We start from the raw sequence: 22,387 nt of genomic DNA on the forward strand, positions 1-22,387 counted from the left end.
CGGCGTAAATAGTGCCCCACGTTGAGCCATATCTACAAAGTGACGCATCACTTCGTAAACCCCTGCGCTACATTATACCTGCGTCAGGTATAATGTATGCAGGGTGGGTGTGCCACTTCTAAGACCCCATTGCGTCAAACCCTTATGCCTGCCATGTGACACAGGCCATGTGAAAGGACACATTGCTGAAGTTGTGTCTGTTTTCAGACACCCCAGCAATGCGTCACTTTTGCGCCTACAGATACGTCAGTAACACTGATGCGACATGATTGCGCATCCTTGGTGTCGCAATGAGGGCGCACTGAGAAGTGTTGCAGCGATGCATAAATGGGGCCTTGAGTGTTTCAAAATGGCGGCCGCAGCCTGTAAATCTCTGCTTGGTCCTGCTCTTCAGTACCTGCAGGTTTGTTTGATGCTTAAAGTTTAAGGAAGGTAGTTATGGAGTTAGTTAAACTCCAGCAGAAAATGCAGCAAATGGGTATTTCATAAAGATGCAATTTGATCTCACTAAAGCTAATTGTAAATCTAAGTTATATTTTGGAAGACTACTTTGAGAGACTCGGATAACGTTTTTTAATAACAATGTCTCTCAGGCACCAGCACCCCTAAGAACTCGTTTAATCTACAGAGACAGTGAACACACACCTCCTCAGAACGAAGCCTGACGCTAAAAATGGCGCTGACCCTCTGCCCCAGCCTTTGTGTACATTATAATATAAGCAACGTCTCCTGTTTCTGAGACTCAGAGCTGCAGGCATTTCTCGGAATTACAGACACGTGAAATCACTTCTCTTCGCAACCCCAGCAATTAGAAACGAGGTGCCAAGGAGCCCAAGGTTTACATACATTTTAATTGCAGAGACAAAACACGCTTTTCCCACTTCACCTCGATGCAAAACAGTTTTAAATCAGACAACAAAAGTGTGCAACTATTGATCTTATGTGGCTCCTAGCAAGTCATAACTGGATCACTGTCCTCCGTTCGGGCGAATTATCTTTGGAAACAGATAGTATGCATAATTGTTTAAATGACCAAATACCGAAACACAGAATAAAATAGCCAATATTTCAAGGCCTTCCTTCCAGGGCTTACGGCAAACCCCTGCAGCGGCTCAAGGGGCCTCCTCCCCGCCGTTCAGAGACCCCCCAATTCAGCCTATCAGCCTAAGACCTGTGAATATTTATTAGGTATGGGAGTCTCACTACCGCCACACCACTTTATGCTGGTGTAACCCATCATTTTGCGTAATGCCACTGCCACCTGCAGGATAGGTGATTAGTGGTGGTACAAAACTGGCAAGGAAATACCACAATTTGGATGAACTTTAAGGGAAGGGCAACCGCGGGCTTACAATTTATGAACCAAGAAACCAGGAGTAGCAGAAATCACAAAAAGTAGGGCAAATGGGTCCAGTAGGTATGTAGTATATATATTTCATATATTTAGTTAGATGCCAATTCTATATATTTACAAACAGACAAAATATGTATTTACGTTGTTTAGATATGTACTTGAATGTTGGCCGTTTTGGAACTTGATAGTAACTTTGTCCCTGGACAGCCCATCTTATTGTAGTGACCACTCCTTAGAGATGAGTGTACTATGAGACCAGGTCTCTTTCTGTGTATGTTTGTAGGAGCAACAAGGCCTCCAGTGTGGATGGTCTGACTCTGGTGTCTACTACAAGGCATGTGTGTGGCCGTGTGTCTGGTGTGTCGTGTGGGACAAGAGAGCACGTGAAGCCACGTAATTGAGCTTTTTATCTTTTATTGAGGTCCCAGACACCGTCCTACAGTAAGCAGCAGAACCCCCTTCTTACCGCGTGGTCCCCAGATATAGCAATATCCTTCCCATCCCCCACATCTTCCCATCCCCCACCACTTCCATTCCCTCCCTGTAGGTGTCCTGAGGTGGTGTCGAGTTCCTCCTTGCTCTGTTTCAACAGGGCTCCATTGCTCTGACTACTCATGAAATATGACATCTCCACCCTTTTTCCAACAAACAAAATTAAAGGAAGGCGAAACCTGAGGAGCGAGAGAGATAGAGAGAAAAAAGCATAGACTTAGAGAAAAAAAGGCTGACATAACTTGACTAACCGCTTGGGTGTTGGGTTGTTTGTGACGGGTGTAGGCTGCTATGGAGTGGCTCCAACCATCTGCAGGCTTTGGTTCTATTGCTTCATTCAGCAGAGAGCTCCCGTCAGAGCCTACATCACTGTACTGGTTCCTTCCACTTTCTCCGTCGACAGAATTGTGACCATAACGCGCTCTGATAATCTCATTTTCATGCCTTTCTTCTTCTTCAGGTACATAGAATTCTTTGTGATACTTCTGTTACTATGGTGCCTTTGACTTGGTGATTGTTAGTGGCTTGTTCAGAAAAGGAGCATCAGGCTTTCGGCTCTGCTGTTGTCGCACCAGCACTAAGATGGGGTTGCTCAGCTTAGCGTGCCTGCAATTAATATAGAACTCAACAGTTATAAAGAGGCTATTATAAAAGCAAAAATCACCTACTATACTGCAGAAATCGAGGCGGCTAAAAACTCCACTAAGGAGCTTTTTGAATCCGTACAAGCATTATTCAAACCACAACAGGTCAGTTCATTTAAGCCAGACCAAGCCTTTTGTAATAAAGTTGCGAATTTCTTTCAGACCAAGGTGCAACTAATCTATGATGACCTTAACAACTACCTGAAGTCTGTACAGAATGACCCCGACCTAGCACTGGAGGAAAGGTCACCTCAGTGCAAATTAAATAGCTTTAGTTCTCTTACTTCAAAAGAAGTGAATACCATCTTACTGTCAACTAAATTGGGCTCCCCGAAAGACCCATGTCCACCAACCATCATGCACCTGGCTTCCAGGATGATTATCTCATATTTAACCCCTTTCCTAAATCAAGTACTTGCATCGGGGACATATCAATCGGTCTGGAAAAAAGCCTGCATAAGACCAATTTTGAAAAAAACGGTCCTAGATCCCATGGAGGTTAAGAATTCTCGACCCATTTCATGTCTGCCAATTACAGCCAAAATTCTTGAAAGTTCGGTAAATCAGGAGCTCATGCAATATTTAGACACTAACAATCTGCTGGACTCTAGTCAGGATGGCTTCCGGTCATGTCACTCGACGAGACGGCCTTGATTATGGCAACTGAGGAGATTCGCAGGCAGGAGGATGGAGCGGGCAGAGCCATCCTTATCCCCCTAGACCTATCAGCAGCATTTGACACAGTGAACCACAGTGTTAGTGCGGCGGCTGAAGGCTGTGGGGATTGGGGAACTGGCTCTGTCCCTTCTCTTCTCGTTTCTGTCCTCTAGAGAACAGAGCATACATTGGGAAAACTTGCAATTTGATTCTTTCCTACTACCGTGTGGAGTGCCTCAGGGATCAGCACTATCGCCAACATTGTTGAATACATACGTCACCCCATTCGCCACACTCATCAGAGAGCCTCATTTCTCATTGGTCTCGTATGCAAACGACTCACGGATTGTCATTTCTGTACCTAAACACTCTGAGGCTACTGCCGCTAACTTCCATGTTGGTCTACCGCACATCAGGAGTTGGATGAGTCGTTACCTACAGATCAATATGGATAAGACGGAGGTGATGAAGTTTGGCAATGTTCCTTCCCTGTGGAACTCAACTTGGTGGCCGACAGAGGCGGGTGAATGTCCCATTCCATCCAACAAAACCAAGAACCTGGGGGTTATCTTTGATGACCAGCTTAACTTTGCGGTTCAGATCAATAGTGTAACCTCCTCCTGCTTCTTTTTATTGAAGCTTTTTAGGAAGATTTTTCCTTTCATCCCCCAGGAGTTGAGGAAATCAGTGGTAGTGGCCCTCATCCTCTCACGGTTAGATTACTGCAATGCACTTGAGGGAAGTGATAGACCCTCCAGGGGTTGAAGTTGGCTGTGCTGGGGAGGGCCAAGTACACTTGGAATCCTGCGGCTCTAGTCTTAGTGAAGAGGAAGCCGGTGTCACACACTTAACTACTGCACCGACTGTAGCCCTCACTCCCATTAATATTCTTTCCTGGAACATAGCAGGGCTTAGGAAAAACCTTGCAATTCCAGATTGGAACGATTTTATTGATCCCTTCCATATTTGCATGTTTCAGGAAACCTGGTGTCTGTCCCCGCCATACAAAAATGGGTACTCCACATATTACGTTCCGGCAGTCTCCTCAGGGAAAGGTCGCCTGTCTGGTGGCCTTCTCATATGGGTGAATATAAATCTAAACTATGTGGTCACTATGCATAGTGTCCCCTCCAATGACATTTTGCATATCTCCCTGAAAAGCCCCCATGGGGGTAATATACAATTTTTTTGTGTTTATGCAAGAGGGGCACAGGGTGGCCAAACTTCGCAAACAACTGAGCTGTTAGATACTAAGTTAGCAGAACTGCCACCTGGGTCAAAAATCCTGGTGGGGGGTGATTTCAACTGCACATTTGAACCCCTGGATGATAAGGACATATTGGGTTGGAGCTCGGAGGACTGGAGACACTCTATACCCCCTCTAGTACTGGCTCCCATCAAGAAATGGTCCGCCAGAGCAATCCAGCTGAATGCTCTGGCCTTGGACCACAACCTACGGGCTCTTAATGGGCGGACCACTTCTGATCGCAATGGGGCGATGACCTACAATAGGATAGGCTCCCCATCGCGAATTGATTACATCTTTTTAGACGTCCAATCCTGGGCCAACCTTGTAGATATGGAGGTCAGGCAGTCCTCAGACAGTGATCATAACCCTTTGTGTATGGGAATCAATTGGGCCAATGGGATATGCGAGAGTGCGGGCCGAAGTTGATCACTAAGGAGGTCTTTCCCTCTAACTGCAACAGGAAACTAAGATGGGATGTGGTTAAGTGCGAAGAGGGGAAACTTAACTGTATCAAGGAGCTAGTTATAGCTGAAACTTCCCGTCTTGCAGTGGTGGATTTGGCAAATCCAAATTTTTCTGGGTCGAAATTATTAGCTCAATACCAGAATTTTACAGTTGAAATAGGAAAGTATTTCCTTAAAAACTCCAAGGGGAACCCACCGGCTGATCCTCGACCCCCAAAGACTAATCCTTGGTACACAGCAAATTGTAGAAACAAGAGGAAGGCTATTGCTCTAGCTATAAAATTAAAAGACCCCATAGCAGTGAGACTGGCCAGGAGGGACTACCGCAACACTATTTTTCTAGCAAAAAAAAAACTGGGAGGAGGACCATTGGCAGCAGCTTAAAATCGCGTCCTGTGGAAAGAATTCAGTCATTTTTTGGAAACTAATTAATATTTTAGACCGTAGAGGAGTTGATCCCATTTTAAATCACATTAATGAACAGCAATGGCATGCCCATTTTTTAAAATTATATTGTGATGATGATGCTTAAGCTTACCCAATACCATTATCTTCGTCCCACATAAGAACAGATTCTCCTACCGAGGCAATCCCATTCTCCCCGCGAGAGGTCCGAGATGCTATCTCCAATATCCTTCCAGGTAAAGCAGCCGGCCCAGATGGCTTGCCTGGAGACTTATTATCTTATGACCCCCTAATTTGGGCAGACTTCATAGCATGCCTAATGAATCTAATCCAGCTAGGTCATCCCGTCCTGGAATCTTGGAAAGGGGCGGAGGTGATCACGATTTATATAAAAAGGTGATAGAGAGGACCCTGCCAACTACAGACCAATTAGTTTAATTGATACCATCCAAAAGGTAGTTGGCAGGGTCATTATAAGCAGAGTAGAGACATGGCTTATGGATGAAGGTGTACTAACACATTTTCAGGCTGGGTTTAAGCGGAATGTTGGTGCAATGGACCAGGTGTTTTGGTTTTGTGCGGTCTATTGGAAGTCAGTATCTATTAATAAGGGCAGCCTTTATTTGGCTTTCATAGACCTCAAAACCGCATTTGATGTTATTCCACGTGCTAAACTATGGGAGGTATTATTGTCCATGGGGTTTCCTAGCTATTTGCTGCAACTTGTCATCAAGCTCCATGAGGACAATTTTGCAAGGATACAGTGGGGGAGTCAGGGGCAATTGACAGGGAGGGTACCAGTCAACAGAGGGGTGCGGTAGGGATGCGTGATGGCTCCAACGTTGTTCTCCCTCTTTATAAATGGGGTGGTGGACCATTTGAGGGAGGATCCTGCGGACGCGCCTGTCCTTGCCAGAGAGAAGGCCCCCACATTCCTCTTTGCGGACGATACCCTCCTGATGTCTAAGACCCCGAAGGGCCTGCAAAAATTGCTTGACCGTTTCTCTCTCTTCTGCAAAGAGCGTGGTCTATCGATAAACACCTTGAAAACAAAGTTAATGGTTTTATCCGCAAATAGAAAGGTTAGGAAGGTGCATATCACACTGTTCAGGTCCCATCTGGAGGTGGTGAATGAATTCGACTACCTGGGGGTCAGGCTATCCAACAATATGTCCTGGGGCTCTCACATATCTAAAATGGTACTTAATCTCAAAAGGGTCTCTGGAGCGATACTAAAGAACCAGCGCCTCTCCATTAGCAGACCGGTTGCTCCAGCCTTGGCAGTCTATGAAGGGAAGGCTGTAGCCTCGGCAGTTTATGGTTCTGAATTATGGGGTACCGAAAACATCAAGGCCCTGGCATCTGCAGAGAACAAGTTCATTAGAGATTTGGTATCACTCCCAGTGTCAACCCCTTTGATACCATTATTTTTTGACTTGGGTAAAAAACCAATTTCTGATAAAGTCCATCTTAGGCCGCTGTTATTTTGGGTGCGCCTTAGAAGGACTCAAGAATTAACAGAATATGCTCGAGTGCTGGACGAATTAATATCCCTTAATGTCAACAACAAGATAAAGTGGCTTAACAACCTTAAGTTGTTGGCAACATCTATCGGCTTGGGAGAGTCTTGGGCCTTGCAATGTCCACCTGCTAAACAAATTGTCAAAAAGTTATATTGGGATTGGGTTGAGGCCAAGGTTTATGTCAACCCCAAATTGGGAACCCTGACGATCAACTTCCTTGATCATAAACCATCTTGTAAGCTGGAACCCTTCCTGGACTTTATCCAGCTACCCAGAGACAGGACTTTGTTTTTGAAGCTGAGATACGGTACTCTGCCCCTCAAAAAATTTATGGAAGGGTGAAAAAGCAAGGGGGGGCATGACTTAAATTGCCCAGGCTGCAGTTGCCCGGAGGAAACCCTGGGCCACTTTCTATTCGCTTGTACAGCCTATAAGCATGTTAGGAATAAATGGTTGAAACCAGTGTGCAGGGTTCTGATTGTGAAGGATCATAGATCAGCCCTGCGTTTTATGTTAACCAACACTGCCTCTATGTATATCGTCTGTGGGGTCGCAAAATACCTCGCGGGTGCCTGGATAATCGGCTCTAGGTTGATGGGCAATGTATAAAAGCTTATTTAGGATGATTGTATTGTTTTAACTCTTTTTCCCTTCCCTTTTTTAAATTGTTCTGTGCTGTTCTGCTGGAAATGTAATACTATTGGGTAAATTGTTTTTATGTATTTTGTATGTTTGTACTTTTATGATAAATATCTATCGAATAAAGTATTACAACAACAGCAATGCACTTTTTATAGGCATTGACAAAGAGTAGAGGGCAAAATTACAATCAATTTAAAATGCTGCAGCTCGCTTATTGTTAAATATTCCTAGGGGACTTCCCACCTCTGCTGCCATCACGTCATTACACTGGCTCCCAATTCAGCAAAGGACGGAGTTTAAAGCCTTATGACTGGTCCATAAGGCATTGTATGGCGGAGGGGCATCTGATTTCCGGAATTTATTTTCTTGATACACTCCCACCAGAAACCTCAGATTCACAAACGCAGTCCTCATCTGTATCTCTAAAATACGTAGAGTCAGATGGGGAGGTAGGAGCCTGCCTCACTGTGCAGCCAAACTGTGGAACCAGCTGCCCATTGCCATGAGATTAATGTTGAATAGGCTTCTCTTTAGGAAATCCCTAAAAACTTGGCTGTTTCCAGCGATCTAAGGTTTGGAATAGCTGTTGCAGTACCTCTATCTCACTTCTCAGCGCCAAAACGCCTCGGCATTCGAGTGCTTTAAAAAACTCTATCCTATCCTATCTGCTTGCTTTTCATTTTTGCCTTGGCCTTTTGGTTGCTGGCCACTATGACTTAATGATCTTGTGGGATTTTGTCTTCCAATTGTTTAAGTGTTGTCTGACTCTTTGGAGCACGAGTTCTGATGGGCACTTCCTTGTGGAACTGTGGGGTGTGTTGTGATAGTCACGGCGAACTTGGCATATGGCTTGACCAACAGACATCTACTTCACCTTGGTTATTTGCACCACCTTTTTTATGGAGACCACAAATCTTTCGGCCGTTCTGTTGGTCTGTGCCTGCAGCAGTGTTATTTTTTGATGATGTATCCCTAAATAAGCCACAAATTTGTGAAACTTCAAATGAGAAAGGGTGTACATTGTCATTCTTCTGTGTGAGTGGAACACACCAGGCTGCAAACATTTAGTCTAGGATGGGTTAGGTTGACGCTGATGTTGACAGCACTTGGCGTACCAGAGGAAGGTGAGAATATTCATCAGTGACAAGTAAGAGGTATCCCTTGGTGTTCAGAGGTCCATAGAAGTCAGCTGCCAGCGTTAACCACACTGCGCATGGGAGGTCAGTAAGTATTAGCTACTGGGGTTGTAGGGGCTTCTCTGTGCTTTGACATGGGTGACATGCTTGAGTCAGTTCTTCCACCAGACGATCTAGAGCCTGGTCTCCGAGTGCCTTTTTGTTTGATATTAGCTCTCTGTGACTCTTATGTGCAAGGTTGATGTTTATCAACATTGTGTCTGTGGTGTGACTGTTCTTGTGCCACAAAGGAATATTGCTTGTTCCATTTCAGACAGCTTTTCTTGCACATTCTTGAAAGCAAGTATCTCCTCTTTGTTGGCCACTCTATTGTAATGACTGTTTTTGTTGGTGTACATCCATTGTTGGTTCTTGCATGTGGTTCATAAGTAGTACTTGAAGAGACTAATTCATTTTTGGTTTCTGTTGAAGGGCGCCTGGGTTCAAAATGGCAGCTTGATGTTGAGAGATCTAATGTTCTTTGTGTACCTCACTGTCTTCTGGGGCACCGCTCTGAAGAAGACGATTGCAGTTGATTTCAATGACTGTAGAGATTCTGGGGCAGGCTGACTTGCAGTCACTTACTTACAGCACAGGCTCAGAATGTTTTCTTGGGTGCTCTCTCATACCACTGAGGAGTATCGCGTGCTCTTGTGCTGGCAACTTTCTTGCTGCTGCGTTAAAAACCACGGGGGCTGCATGGGGTGCTATGCAGTGCTTAATTTGTCATAAAATAAGTTCCAGGGTTCTCTCAGGAGGCCACTGCAGCTTCCGCCACACATTGCCCTGCTATGCTGCCAGTGATAGTCACAACACAACTACTAACCATCACACTCCTACAAGTGTGACAATTCGGACTACTTCAGGCCCCTAAATATATAAGGATGGCTTGGGTGGCAGGCAATAGTCATTTTTAATGAATATAGCATTAATAATTAACTGTTATTGTAGTTATCTCTAAATTGGCAAGACAGCTCCACCTTGTGGCAGGCTGTCAGGAAACCACTGGCTCAAATTAAGCACTGGTACTATGCAGTGGCATGTGACCACAGTGGTTTTCCTCCTTGCTATTTGCTCACCTGCTTCACTGAACCAGGTGTCAGTAACTGGGGAATTTTCAGAAAGATTTCTGCTCACCTTCATTCGCCAGATGTTGTATAAGCCAAGAAAGAACAGAGAGGCAGGTAGGCATGCCAGTGGAAAAGCCTAACAGTCTGTCCTTTGTATCTCATCTCACTCCGTCAGGCACAAATGTGTATACCTAGGCTGCTTTTGAGCCATTTCAAAGCCAAGGGTCATTCACAGCGACAATGCAACACAAAAAGACATTGGTGCAAGCCACTATTCTTGTTCTACAAGGGACTTTTTCGAGTGCCTGTTTGCTCAGTTTTGCCACCGCTGCTGACATGGGGTTGATATCCCTCAACTATAACCTCTGTAGTCAGTCTGAGATCATGAGCCGATTCCCGTTGTTAGTCTGTGGTCTAGGAAAACTCAAGAAAATGAAAGTACAGCGTCATTATCAATGAAGACATTCGCCCTGTTGCTCATACTGGTTTTTGAGAGAATACAAAAAGAACACGACAAAGCCCCGACCCAAGTAGGCCAGTTACTTGCTGATGCATCTCAGTCTGAATGCAGCAAAGTGTGAGTTTCACAAAACTAGGGGTGGGCTGCGAATTCCACTCCACCGGGAGAGTTAGCAGAGTTTTGCCCACTCCACACATAGTGCAGGGTTCCGAAAAACTCCACAAAGCGGTGCAGAGCAGAGTTTTCCCTCTCGCGTAGAACACCAACATTGAGTTGGCAAGCAAGAAAAATTATAAGCTAGACCACCTCCAGGTGAGATTTCCCAAACCGGGCAGTCACGGCAGGTCACTCCCGCTCACTTTGAGACACCTGCCGCTCGTGTTGAGAAAGCTGACGCTCAAGTAGAAAATCTAATTGAGTGGCAGAAAGAAGCAGCACCCTCTTCGCTGTGCGTGGTGTTTTTGCCACTGTTTTAAAATTGTGTGACAAACTCCCAGCACTAAAAATTAGCTTGCGGAGCCCAACTGAGATTTTTCAACACTTGGAGGAGTTCCGCATAGCAAAATTATGCAAACTCTGCCCAGGCCTACACAAAACCACTCTCACATTTTTTTGGCCACATATTCTCTGATGGGTGAGTGACTCCAGACAAGGTGCAAGCACCGTCATCCACTTGCCCCCAAGAATGTTACTATGCTGCGATCCTTTCTAGGCATGGCCAGGTATTGCTCAAGATACATTCGCAACTTTGCTACCATGAGTGCCCCACTGAGAGACCTAAAGCGGTACAATACCGATTTGGTAATTGGGGGAAACATTGAAGGGTGGCAGGGTGTCACTTTGACACCCTGTTGCACCCCTCAATCGTGTATGGGTGCTACGTAAGGATCCCCCCAACATGGCAGCGTTTGAAAAGCAAAAAAAAATGCTTTTTCAAGGCTTTTCATTATTTACCACCAACTTCTATTTGGTGGTAAATAACGAATTCTGAAAGCCCTGTAGCACTGATTGGGTGCTACCTACATCGCAAAATACAGATTCTGTAATTTTACTGATTCGGTAATTTTACAGAATCGGTAAAATTACCTATTCGGTAAAATTACAGAATCTGTATTTTAGGTGGCCCTACATCTCATTTTCCAAATACCGGTCGGTAACGGCCGAAATCACCGAATTTCAGCCGTTACCGACCGGTATTTGCCTACCTACATCTGGCCCTAGGTGTTGCTTACAATTTTTGGAAACCTGAAGTCTAAGATGCCCCCTCACATATAGAGTTGAGGGTTAAGACTGCATAAGTAGGACTATGAGATGGTGCACAGACCTAGTAAAGATCAAAACCCAGCAGATTATTTTTCATTAATGCCACTAGCTCATCACAGTTCGACCTCAAAGACAGCTGAAGCATTTATCAACTTTATTGTATGATCCACCATGCCTGTGGCTATGTCAATGGTGCAAATCATTGCTGGGACTATTGCAGTTAAAGACATGACCATAATCAAATAACTTATTACCATGCAATCATGGAGGAGAAGTACCTAGCTCCTTGCCGACGATGTTGAATTCCAAAAGTTACAAAATATACATGATGAGTTAGCAGTCACCCAAGAAGGTGCAATACTGTGAGGCTCTAGAATCATCATACCCGGAAGCCTAAGACATCTGGTCATTGAGCTGGCCCATGAAGGACACTGTGGTCTTGTAGACAGCAAATTAACCTTAAGAGATCGAGTCTGGTTTTCTTGGTTAGATGAGCATGTCGAGAAAGAGCTGAATGAATTGTTTATCCACAAAGGTGAAGCAGCACCCAGTTTCAATGTCTGACCTTCATGTCCATGCCTGGAAGAGGGCTGTAGTTGTGTTTTTTGGGCCTTTAGGGAATGGACACCATCTCACGATATCATAGATACATTTTGCGTTTTCCTTTGGTGGAAGACCTATCTTTGACAACCTATCACAAAGTAATAAAACGGCTTGATAACATCTTTGCAACATGGGGTATCACCGAAATCTCTAAACTGATAATAGCTTGCCCTTAATAGCAAAGAGTTCAAAGAATTTCTTATCCAATTCAACTTCAAACACCTCTCTGGCTCCAGCCAATGGTGTAGTTGAACGATTCATGGCCACCCTCAAAAGGGTCATTCAACAAGCGTCAATGGAGGGAATCAAATTGAACCAAGCATATGTTCCAGGCCCTCCGTATCTATCGATCAACTCCTCACTCCACAACTGGTGAGAGTCCAGCCGCCTACCCCGGGTCAAACAGTGAATGCTGATGAGATTCGAGACTCCGACGCAACTCGGAAAAGAAAAAGGACAACTATGCAGATCAGCGTCGCCATGCCCAGGAGACAGTTTTTGACAAAGGAGACTGGGTACAGGTTAAGTTGAAATGAAAACGGAAAAAGAACACTCCTTTTGCCGCTGATCCTCTTTATAGGTCGTGCCATGAAAGGGACATATGGTGACACCACAACTTCCCGGACAATCCATCACTGGTGACACATCACATTTTAAACACCTACCGCAACACTTGTCAAGTCCTGAAACCACGTGTGAGGTGAACCTTCCAGCAGGTCCTGTTCAAGTGCCTGAGCCTCAGTCACTGTTGTCCAATCAGGGTGAACTTCGATCACCTCAAGTCACCCGAGCAGACAGACAAGTGTGAGCATCTTGGTGATTCGTTGAGAAAATTTTATATTTTAGTGATGTCTTTAACTTTTTATTTACCAACAGGGGAGATGTAGCACTAGGAACCGTAATATGCAGGGAGGTGTTAGGGTGTGGTTAATGGGAGTTACGGTGTAATGACAGTGCATGACTGTATGCTGAGGAATAAAGTAATGCTTACCGCAGCTTCCGTGTGGCGTGATTCATCTGCATGCTCCTGGGCTGGGGAAGACGCTACAACCAGCAAACACCTTTCAATGCCTGTGCGAACTGTTTAAAGCAGCTGATAGCAAGATGACTATCATTTGTTAAACTAATCCATAAACTGAACACTTCCAACAGCAACACACTGAGTCGTCATATTTGGGCTGAAATATCTAGCAACAGCACACATTCCAAAAATCCATGGTATTACTTGCTCAAAACTTCCCAAGAATCACTACAATTAGAAGAACTTTTAGATGTAAGAATGTCATAATTAAAAAAAAATACACTGTTGATAGCAATCTGTGCTTTGGCAATTTTGTAAAGGGCCATGACCTTCCTAGTGAAATTGTCACCCAGGTTGTATGCCTGCATGCATTTCTCTAGGAAGTGCCAGGAGACTCTGTCGAAGGCCTTTTCTGCATCCAGCATGATAGCGACTGCCGGTTTGTATGAGTTTATGCAGTGTTCGATGACCTGACAGAGGAGTCTTGTGTTGTTGCTTGACATTCGGGTTTTCATGTATCCTACCTGTGTGTTCCCTATTAGCTGTGGGAGTAGTCTGTTGAGTCTTGTTGCTAGGATTATGGCGTATATTTTGCAGTCTAGGTTTATGAGTGATATTGGCCGGTAGTTTTTCGGCCATTGTGGGTCTTTACCTTCCTTGGGGATGACTATGATGTTGGCCTGTGACATTGTCTCTGTTACTTCCCCTTCTCCCCCGCAGTGATTGAGAACTTTCGTTAGGATCGGGAGGATAAACATTATTTCAGCAAACTTTCCTATGCATGGACTGTGATGAACTTATAAAGGAGGCTCCGACGCCAGAAATACCTGTGACAAACCTTTGTAGTAAGAATTAAACCAAAGCTGCTGCAGCATTGATTTGGGATGTTCCCTTCCAAAGATAAAATCCTTCCGTGGGTGCCCAAAGATCTGAACTTAATCTGCAGCATATTATGTTGTTATCCTTCAGAATCAATCTTACATCTATTATGCACATGCTCTGACTCTAACTGGAAAGCAGACACCTTCTTAAACCGATTTTCTTATTTCTGAACATCCCCCTGTTGGACAGGCCACATGAAGGGCTTGCTTCCTCCCCGCACGACAAGGCCCGGGCACCGGCTCTCCAGGTGCTACCCACCGATGCGACTCGCAACCCGTCCCCTACGGGACCCCTGCTCCCGGACATCTCTGTATTACCGGCCCGGCCCACCGCCAGCACCATTGCCCGGCTCGGCCGCCATCTTGGACACTGCACCACGAGGCCGCGTGGCCTCAGCTCGACCCCAACCCTGGGCCTGGCCAGGCCCCGACAGCCCGGCACCACCATCCACCCAGGAGGTGAACGGACCACTTGGCAGGTCAATGGGAGAAAGAAGTGTCGATGGCTCTCCCCCGCCAGGTGCCGATCGCCCCCAGCTTCCCCGGGCGCTGGCTCCACCTCCCTGCTGGGTGTCTGGACTCCCTCATCCCGGACCTCCCGACCTCCAAGTGCAAGGGTCCGGACATCAAAGGGCGCCAGACCTATAACTGGGGCAGCTCCAGAGCAGGAAGACAGTTGTATCCTGGAGTCGAGAGACACCGAGAAGAACTCATCCTTGACGGACTGCTGGCGCTGCCGCAGCCCTGCCTTGTGAACCTGTCGTCCTGCCGCTGGCGCTGCTGCGGCCTTCTGCAATCTACCATCTTCGTTGGGACCTGCTGGCGCTGCAGCGACCCGTTGTAACTACCATCTTCGTTGGGACCTGCTGGCGCTGCCGCGACCCGTTGTGACTACCATCTTCGTCGGGACCTGCAGGCGCTGCCGCGGACCGTTGCCACCTTCGACCACTCCGGGATCTGCTGGCGCTGCCGCAACCCGTCCGCCAAGAACGCCGAGCTCGAGGATTGTGAGCTACCCATCATCTCATCGTAACTACCCGATTGGTAGTAAGACTGTCCCGCTACCCCTTTCCCATCCAAGAGACTAGAATCGAGGGGACCCCTGAGTCCAGACCTCCTTGTACCACTCTACCATACTTCGAGATTACTTATAAAGAACGTTACCTCTTATCCTTGTGTGGTGCCTATTCTGTGGGGGGGAAGTTACTTGTCTGTACGATCGCTGGAGACGGCTCTCCCCGGAGACCTCTCCCCTTGTCCTCGGCCGACCCTCCAGGTCCCGTCTAACATTGGTGGCCAGCGGCGCGATCCGAACCAACACGTAATCGTACAGAAAGCAACTCACCCCACGACTAAACCACAATTCCGGCCCAAGAGAGCGGGTCTACAGAGAAATTCCAAATGGACAAGCTGGAGGAGTACAACCATCGAGAATTAAAACAATTTTGTATAGAACTGGGCATTGCTACCACCGGTCTGAGCACAAAAGATGACTTTAAACACGCCCTAGAAGCATGGGCGGAGGTAAACGCCGCTGGTCCCCGGGACCAACACAGCGAAGCCCCGGAAGCTGACCCCGCTCCTTCCGAGGAAAGGAGGGCAGGTCTCTCCCGGGAAGAGATCAAAGAGCGAGAGAAAACCAGACTACATGAATTAGAGTTGGCACGGCTCAAAATGGATGGAGAACTAAAACTAGCGGAACAAAAACTGAACCTAGAACACTTACGGCTCCGAGAAGAGCAAGAGGAAAAACAAAGACAAAGAGAGCTTGAAGAAAAAAGACTGGCATATGAACACGAGCGCAAACTAGCCGAAATAGAACTACGTAAGCAGGGCAAGGACCTGGGGGTGCCAGAGCGACCGCGCACCCCAGGGACTTCTGAGGCAAAGGTCCACATTCCCAAAGACGTCGTCCGAGAGTTCTACCAAAACGACGACATACAGCAGTGGTTCAAGGCCTATGAGATCGCCATGTCCTCCCACCGGATCGATCGAAGCGACTGGGGAGCTGGTCTATGGGGGAGGTTCGTCAACGAAGGCCGTGATGCCCTCTTACAGCTCCCGGATCACCAAATGACGTCCTATGATCACATGAAGGCCGCCCTCGTCACTCGATATGGGCTGACACCCGAAATGTACCGCCAGAGGTTCCGCGAATGCACCTGAATCCCGGGTACCACTTGGGTGGAATATGTGAACTATTTCAGCCGAGCCCTCGAGGGGTGGATCAAGGGGAGCAACGTAACGACCTACGAGCAGCTTTTTAACCTTGTTGTGTGGGAGCACCTTTCCAATAACTGCTTTGTCGAGCTCAGGCAGCACCTCCTCGACAGTAAAATGACTGATCCACGGCAGCTCGCCGCCGAGGCTGACCGATGGGAGAGCACCCGAGTGGGCCGGGGTGGCCCGAACGAGCAGAACAGGAACAACCAAGGCCATCACCGCCCCCGAGGAGGAGGAGGAGGCCAGGGCCGGGGGAAAGACACCGTCCCGGCCACTCCTGCCACCAGCACCCCGCCCCCGGCCAACAGGGGCAACCCCCCGATGCGCCCGGGGTTCAGAGCCAATGTCACGTGTCACCGATGCCAGCGAGTTGGTCACTACGCCAATGACCCGAACTGTCCACAGAACCAGACTACGAGGCCCCGCCAGGTAGCAGCCGCCGCCCTCGGAGAAGAGCAGGTCTCCGAGGACCAGGAAGAGTACGAACACGAGCAACAAGAGTGGGAGCCGGCCGCCATGGTCCTGGCGTGCCTGGGGGGAGAGACATGGTCCCGCGGGCTCCCCTACCCGCCAACACCAGAAAGTATAGTCAGTGGGTGAGCATCAATGGGCGCAAGGCCGAAGCCCTACGGGACACCGGGGCCAGTGTGACGGCCGTCCGCTGTCACCTGGTGACCCCCGAGCAAATAATACCGAACATTCTCTGCCCCGTCCGGTCAGCCGACAATTCAGAGAGCATGTGTCGGATGGCCTGCGTCCCCTTCGAGTGGGGAGGAGTATCCGGCATGCTGAAGGTGACGGTCCGCGACGATGCCCCCGTGGACTGCCTCCATGGGCCGCCGTAGAAAGAAGAGAACACCTGGGGATGTTGGGCCTTCCGGACTGGGCGTGCGTAACCACCCGGTCCATGGCGGCCCGCACCATCCCCCGACCAGAAGAACCAGAATGGCCAGCACCTCCTCCCCCGATCGCTCCAGTGGGGGACGCCGACACCGTCGACCCCCCAGAACCAACCCCCGAAGAACTTGTTCAGCCCCAGGATCTCCCAGATCTGGCCCAGTGGCGTCAAGAAGGGGGACCCACACAGGAGCAATTCCGTCAGGAACAGAAGACATGTCCCTCCCTCGAGGGACTACGACAGCAAGCCCTCGCCCAGAGCACGGGAGATACCGCCGGGGCCCACTGGATCTATTGGGACAATGATCTATTGTACAGTGAACAGAGAATCGCCGAGTTGGGGGCCAGTCGAGTGTTAGTGGTGCCCCTCCGTTTTAGAGACTTCCTGCTGAACTTGGCCCACGATGTCCCCCTGGCCGGACACTTGGGTCAGGACAAAACCTATCACCGCCTGGTGACCCACTTTTACTGGCCCAAAATGAGAAACGACGTGCTCAACCACTGCCGGTCTTGTCCCACTTGTCAGGCCAGCGGGAAGAGTGGCCGCAAACTCAAAGCACCCCTGCAGCCCTTTCCCGTGGTTACCACCCCGTTCGAAAAAGTGGGAATAGACATTGTGGGGCCCCTGGACCCCCGAACAGCACAAGGACATCGTTTAATCCTGGTACTGGTGGACCATGCCACCCGCTATCCCGAGGCCATCCCCCTTCGAACTGTAACCGCACCAGTGGTCGGCCGAGCCTTAATGGGGATTTTCTCCCGAGTGGGCTTCCCCTGGGAAGTCGTCAGTGACAGAGGCACGAACTTCATTTCGAAATACATGAAATCCCTCTGGCAGCAGTGCGGGGTCACCTACCGATTCACAACCCCCTATCACCCACAGGGGAACGGACTGGTTGAGCGGTTCAACCGTACACTCAAGGGAATGGTTATGGGGTTAGAAGAACCCCTCCGCCGCCAGTGGGATGTGCTTCTCCCGTGCCTCCTCTTCGCCTACCGAGAAGTCCCTCAGAAGTCCCTCGGCTTCAGCCCTTTCGAACTCCTGTACGGGCACCCTGTCCGAGGGCCCCTCAGCCTAGTAAAGGAAGGTTGGGAGATGGCCCCCCTGAAGACCCCTCCAGACGTCTACAAGTACCTCCTGACCCTCCGCGATCAGACCAGGCGGTTCCGAGAAATCGCCAAAGCCAATCTTGAAGCCAGTCAGGAGGACATGAAGAAATGGTACGATCGGAACGCCTCCTCCATAGAGTTCGTACCTGGCCAGCAAGTGTGGGTGATGTCCCCCACCGAACCTTGTGCCCTGCAAGATAAGTGGACGGGGCCCTTCAAGGTGGTCGAGCGCAAGAGCCCCGTCACCTATCTCATCGACATGGAATCCTCCCGGAACCCCCTCTGGGTCCTCCACGCTAACAGACTCAAGCCTCACTTTGTGCGCTCGGAGCTCAGCCTGTTGATGGCTACTGACAGTGGGACAGAAGAAGACTCCGAGCCCCTCCCTGACCTACTGAAGACACGTGAAAAGGATGGTTCGGTAGACGGGGTCCGGCTGTCAGATGCCCTGACCTCGGAGCAGCGCCAAGACTGCCGGGCTCTCCTGCTGCAGTTCGCAGCTCTCTTTTCCCTCACCCCAGGGGTCACCCCCTGGTGCCTACACGACGTGGACACGGGGGACAGTCCCCCCATCAAACATCGGGCATACCGCGTGCCAGATCGGGTACGTGCCTGCATCCAAGCCGAAGTCTCCAAGATGCTCACCCTCGGAGTCATCGAACCCTCGGACAGCCCTTGGGCCAGCCCAGTCGTACTGGTCCCCAAAGCTGCTACCCCCGGCACCACCCCTGAGCTCCGATTCTGTGTTGACTACCGGGGTCTGAACGCTGTCACCCGAACCGACGCTCACCCCATTCCCCGAGCAGATGAGCTGATCGACCGCATGGGGGCTGCCCGCTACCTCAGCATCTTCGACCTGACAGCAGGGTACTGGCAGATCGGCCTCACCCCCAGGGCCCAAGAACGATCCGCTTTCTCCACCCCGGATGGCCACTACCAATTCAAAGTGATGCCATTCGGCATGAAAAATGCTCCCGCCACTTTCCAGCGACTGGTGAACCAGGTATTGGCGGGCCTCGAAGACTTCAGCGCCGCCTACCTGGACGATATCGCAGTATACAGCCGCCACTGGTCAGACCACCTCAACCACCTCCGAGAGGTCCTGCAGGCCCTCCAACAGGCCGGCCTCACAATCAAGGCCAGCAAATGCCAGATTGGCCAGGGGTCCGTGACGTACCTCGGACAACCAAGTGGGGAGCGGTCTGGTGGCCCCCCTCCAGCTCAAGATCGCTGCCATCCAGTCCTGGCAACCACCCATCACCCAAACCGAGCTCCGAGCCTTCTTGGGGCTCACCGGATACTACCGGCGATTTGTGAAGGACTATGGCAGCATTGTGGGGCCCCTCACGACACTTACCTCCAAGAACCAACCAAAAAGAGTCAACTGGACTCCTGACTGTCAAGCGGCCTTCGAGAAGCTGAAGGCCGCCATGTGCACCGCCCTTGTGCTCCAAGCTCCCGACTACAGCCGAGAGTTCATTGTCCAGACTGATGCCTCCGACCATGGCATTGGGGCCGTCCTCTCCCAACTGAATCCCGAGGGAGTCGACCAACCAGTAGCCTTCATCAGCAGACGCCTACTGGACCGGGAACAGCGCTGGAGCACCATCGAGAGGGAGGCCTTCGCAGTAGTGTGGGCCCTCAAGAAGCTCCGGCCCTACCTCTTCGGTACCCACTTTCGGGTGCAAACAGATCATCGCCCCCTGCAATGGTTAATGGAGATGCGGGGGGAGAATCCCAAGCTGTTGCGATGGTCCATCTCCCTGCAGGGGATGGACTTCACTGTGGAGCACCGCCCTGGCCAGGATCACGCCAACGCGGATGGCCTGTCACGCTTTTTCCGCCTCGACGAGGAAAGTCCCCAAGAAGATGGGTGACTCTCCCCGCCTTCAGCTGGGGGGGACGCATGTTGGACAGGCCACATGAAGGGCTCGCTCCCTCCCCGCACGACAGGGCCCGGGCACCGGCTCTCCAGGTGCTACCCACGATGCGACTCGCAACCCGTCCCCTACGGGACCCCTGCTCCCGGACATCTCTGTATTACCGGCCCGGCCCACCGCCAGCACCATTGCCCGGCCCGGCCGCCATCTTGGACACTGCACCACGAGGCCGCGTGGCCTCAGCTCGACCCCAACCCTGGGCCTGGCCAGGCCCCGACAGCCCGGCACCACCATCCACCCAGGAGGTGAACGGACCACTTGGCAGGTCAATGGAGAAAGAAGTGTCGATGGCTCTCCCCCGCCAGGTGCCGATCGCCTCCAGCTTCCCCGGGCGCTGGCTCCACCCCCCTGCTGGGTGTCTGGACTCCCTCATCCCGGACATCCCGACCTCCAAGTGCGAGGGTCCGGACATCAAAGGGCGCCAGACCTATAACTGGGGCAGCTCCAGAGCAGGAAGACAGTTGTATCCTGGAGTCGAGAGACACCGAGAAGAACTCATCCTTGACGGACTGCTGGCGCTGCCGCAGCCCTGCCTTGTGAACCTGTCGTCCTGCCGCTGGCGCTGCCGCGGCCTTCTGCAATCTACCATCTTCGTTGGGACCTGCTGGCGCTGCCGCGACCCGTTGTAACTACCATCTTCGTTGGGACCTGCTGGCGCTGCCGCGACCCGTTGTGACTACCATCTTCGTCGGGACCTGCAGGCGCTGCCGCGGACTGTTGCCACCTTCGACCACTCCGGGATCTGCTGGCGCTGCCGCAACCCGTCCTCCAAGAACGCCGAGCTCGAGGATTGTGAGCTACCCATCATCTCATCGTAACTACCCGATTGGTAGTAAGACTGTCCCGCTACCCCTTTCCCATCCAAGAGACTAGAATCGAGGGGACCCCTGAGTCCAGACCTCCTTGTACCACTCTACCGTACTTCGAGATTACTTATAAAGAACGTTACCTCTTATCCTTGTGTGGTGCCTATTCTGTGGGGGGGAAGTTACTTGTCTGTACGATCGCTGGAGACGGCTCTCCCCGGAGACCTCTCCCCTTGTCCTCGGCCGACCCTCCAGGTCCCGTCTAACACCCCCCCTGTCACTAAGCCTTAATTGTATGCTTAGATGGTTCACATATCCAACTCAACCTCAGTTACAGTAAATTCGTGACAGCTTTGAACGTAAATGAAGCAAAAAGGATACTTCAATTACATTTTTTGCGTGTTTTAAACAGCACAGAGTTTCTATTTGACTTGTAATTTTGATAGCTTTTTAAAAGAATGGTCTCTATTCCCAGCTCTATGCTTGAGCAGCTCATCAAGGCCTTGATTTGCTTTGCATGCTGGGACTTCTAGTTATCCTTTTATAATGGACTAAACAGAATTGCTATTCCAAAAATGCAAAGCTAAATAAACTGGTGTGGACGAGCTGCCCTCCAATGGAACTGGGAAACGTGAGATCTTAGTTGGCAGCGTGTGTCTGCGTTCTTGGACGTGATGAACCAGGCGGAGGAATTGAATTGAACAGGAATATGTGAGGTGTGGTCTGAAGTTTCCTCAGGGCACAATCACACACATAGCTTTTGGACACAGCATCTCGGGATCTGCTGATGTCTAGGTCAGCACACACAATACACACTTCTCTAAGGGGCGAAACTAGAGCTACAGAACTGCTCCCCTGAGCATATATCTGCACTTTCAGCCAGTCCTGGCTTTTTAACCAAGAGCAATTTGCATTCTGGGACTTGTAGTTTTGCATGTATGCTTATCTGTACGGGCTCATGAATCCTAGCATGCAAGGTACTGTTGGCATGCATGGCATCTAGGTGCTTGGCAACTGACTGAACACTTATTAACCCACACCTCCTATAAACAGTACCAGTCCAGAGATGCCTCTGTGGGCACCAGTTCATATTCAAGCAACAAGGCATTGTAAGTGCATTGTGATTTCTCTGTATGACCTGGTGTCACAACAAGGCATGACAGGGCCAGCCCAATATTTCACTGTACCAGGATCAAAAGGTTGAGTATTTTACAGTTAGGCAACTGTAGCCTCTTTAGTTACGTCCCTTGGAAATGGCAAAACTGTAGTATTAAGCTCTATATAAAAAATATTTTTCCCTTCTTCCTTTTGCTGGTGGTTGGGGCACTCTCATTTACACCTGTACATACTTGTGAATAGGTGCTATGTGCACGGCATACAGGTGTTGGAGATCATTCTATAGTTAAAAGGCAAGTTACATAAAGATAGTTGCTTTACGCCTGTGGCTGTTTTTAGGTCTTGCGTTTAGCGGTGCAGTGCGCAGTGCAAGATCTCATGTACGGGCTTCA

The 22,387-nt window shown here is 49.5% G+C and overlaps 1 protein-coding gene across 1 annotated transcript in view; it reads left to right on the forward strand.

Annotated features, from left to right (window-relative positions):
- PLB1 (phospholipase B1) overlaps window positions 1–22,387 on the forward strand; it is a 604,804-nt gene that overhangs the window by 493,087 nt on the left and 89,330 nt on the right. The gene's annotated exons all lie outside the window — the stretch shown is intronic.

The sequence above is a fragment of the Lissotriton vulgaris genome, chromosome 6 (genome assembly GCF_964263255.1).
Source record: "Lissotriton vulgaris chromosome 6, aLisVul1.2, whole genome shotgun sequence".
In the NCBI taxonomy this organism is placed as follows: Eukaryota; Metazoa; Chordata; class Amphibia; order Caudata; family Salamandridae; genus Lissotriton; species Lissotriton vulgaris.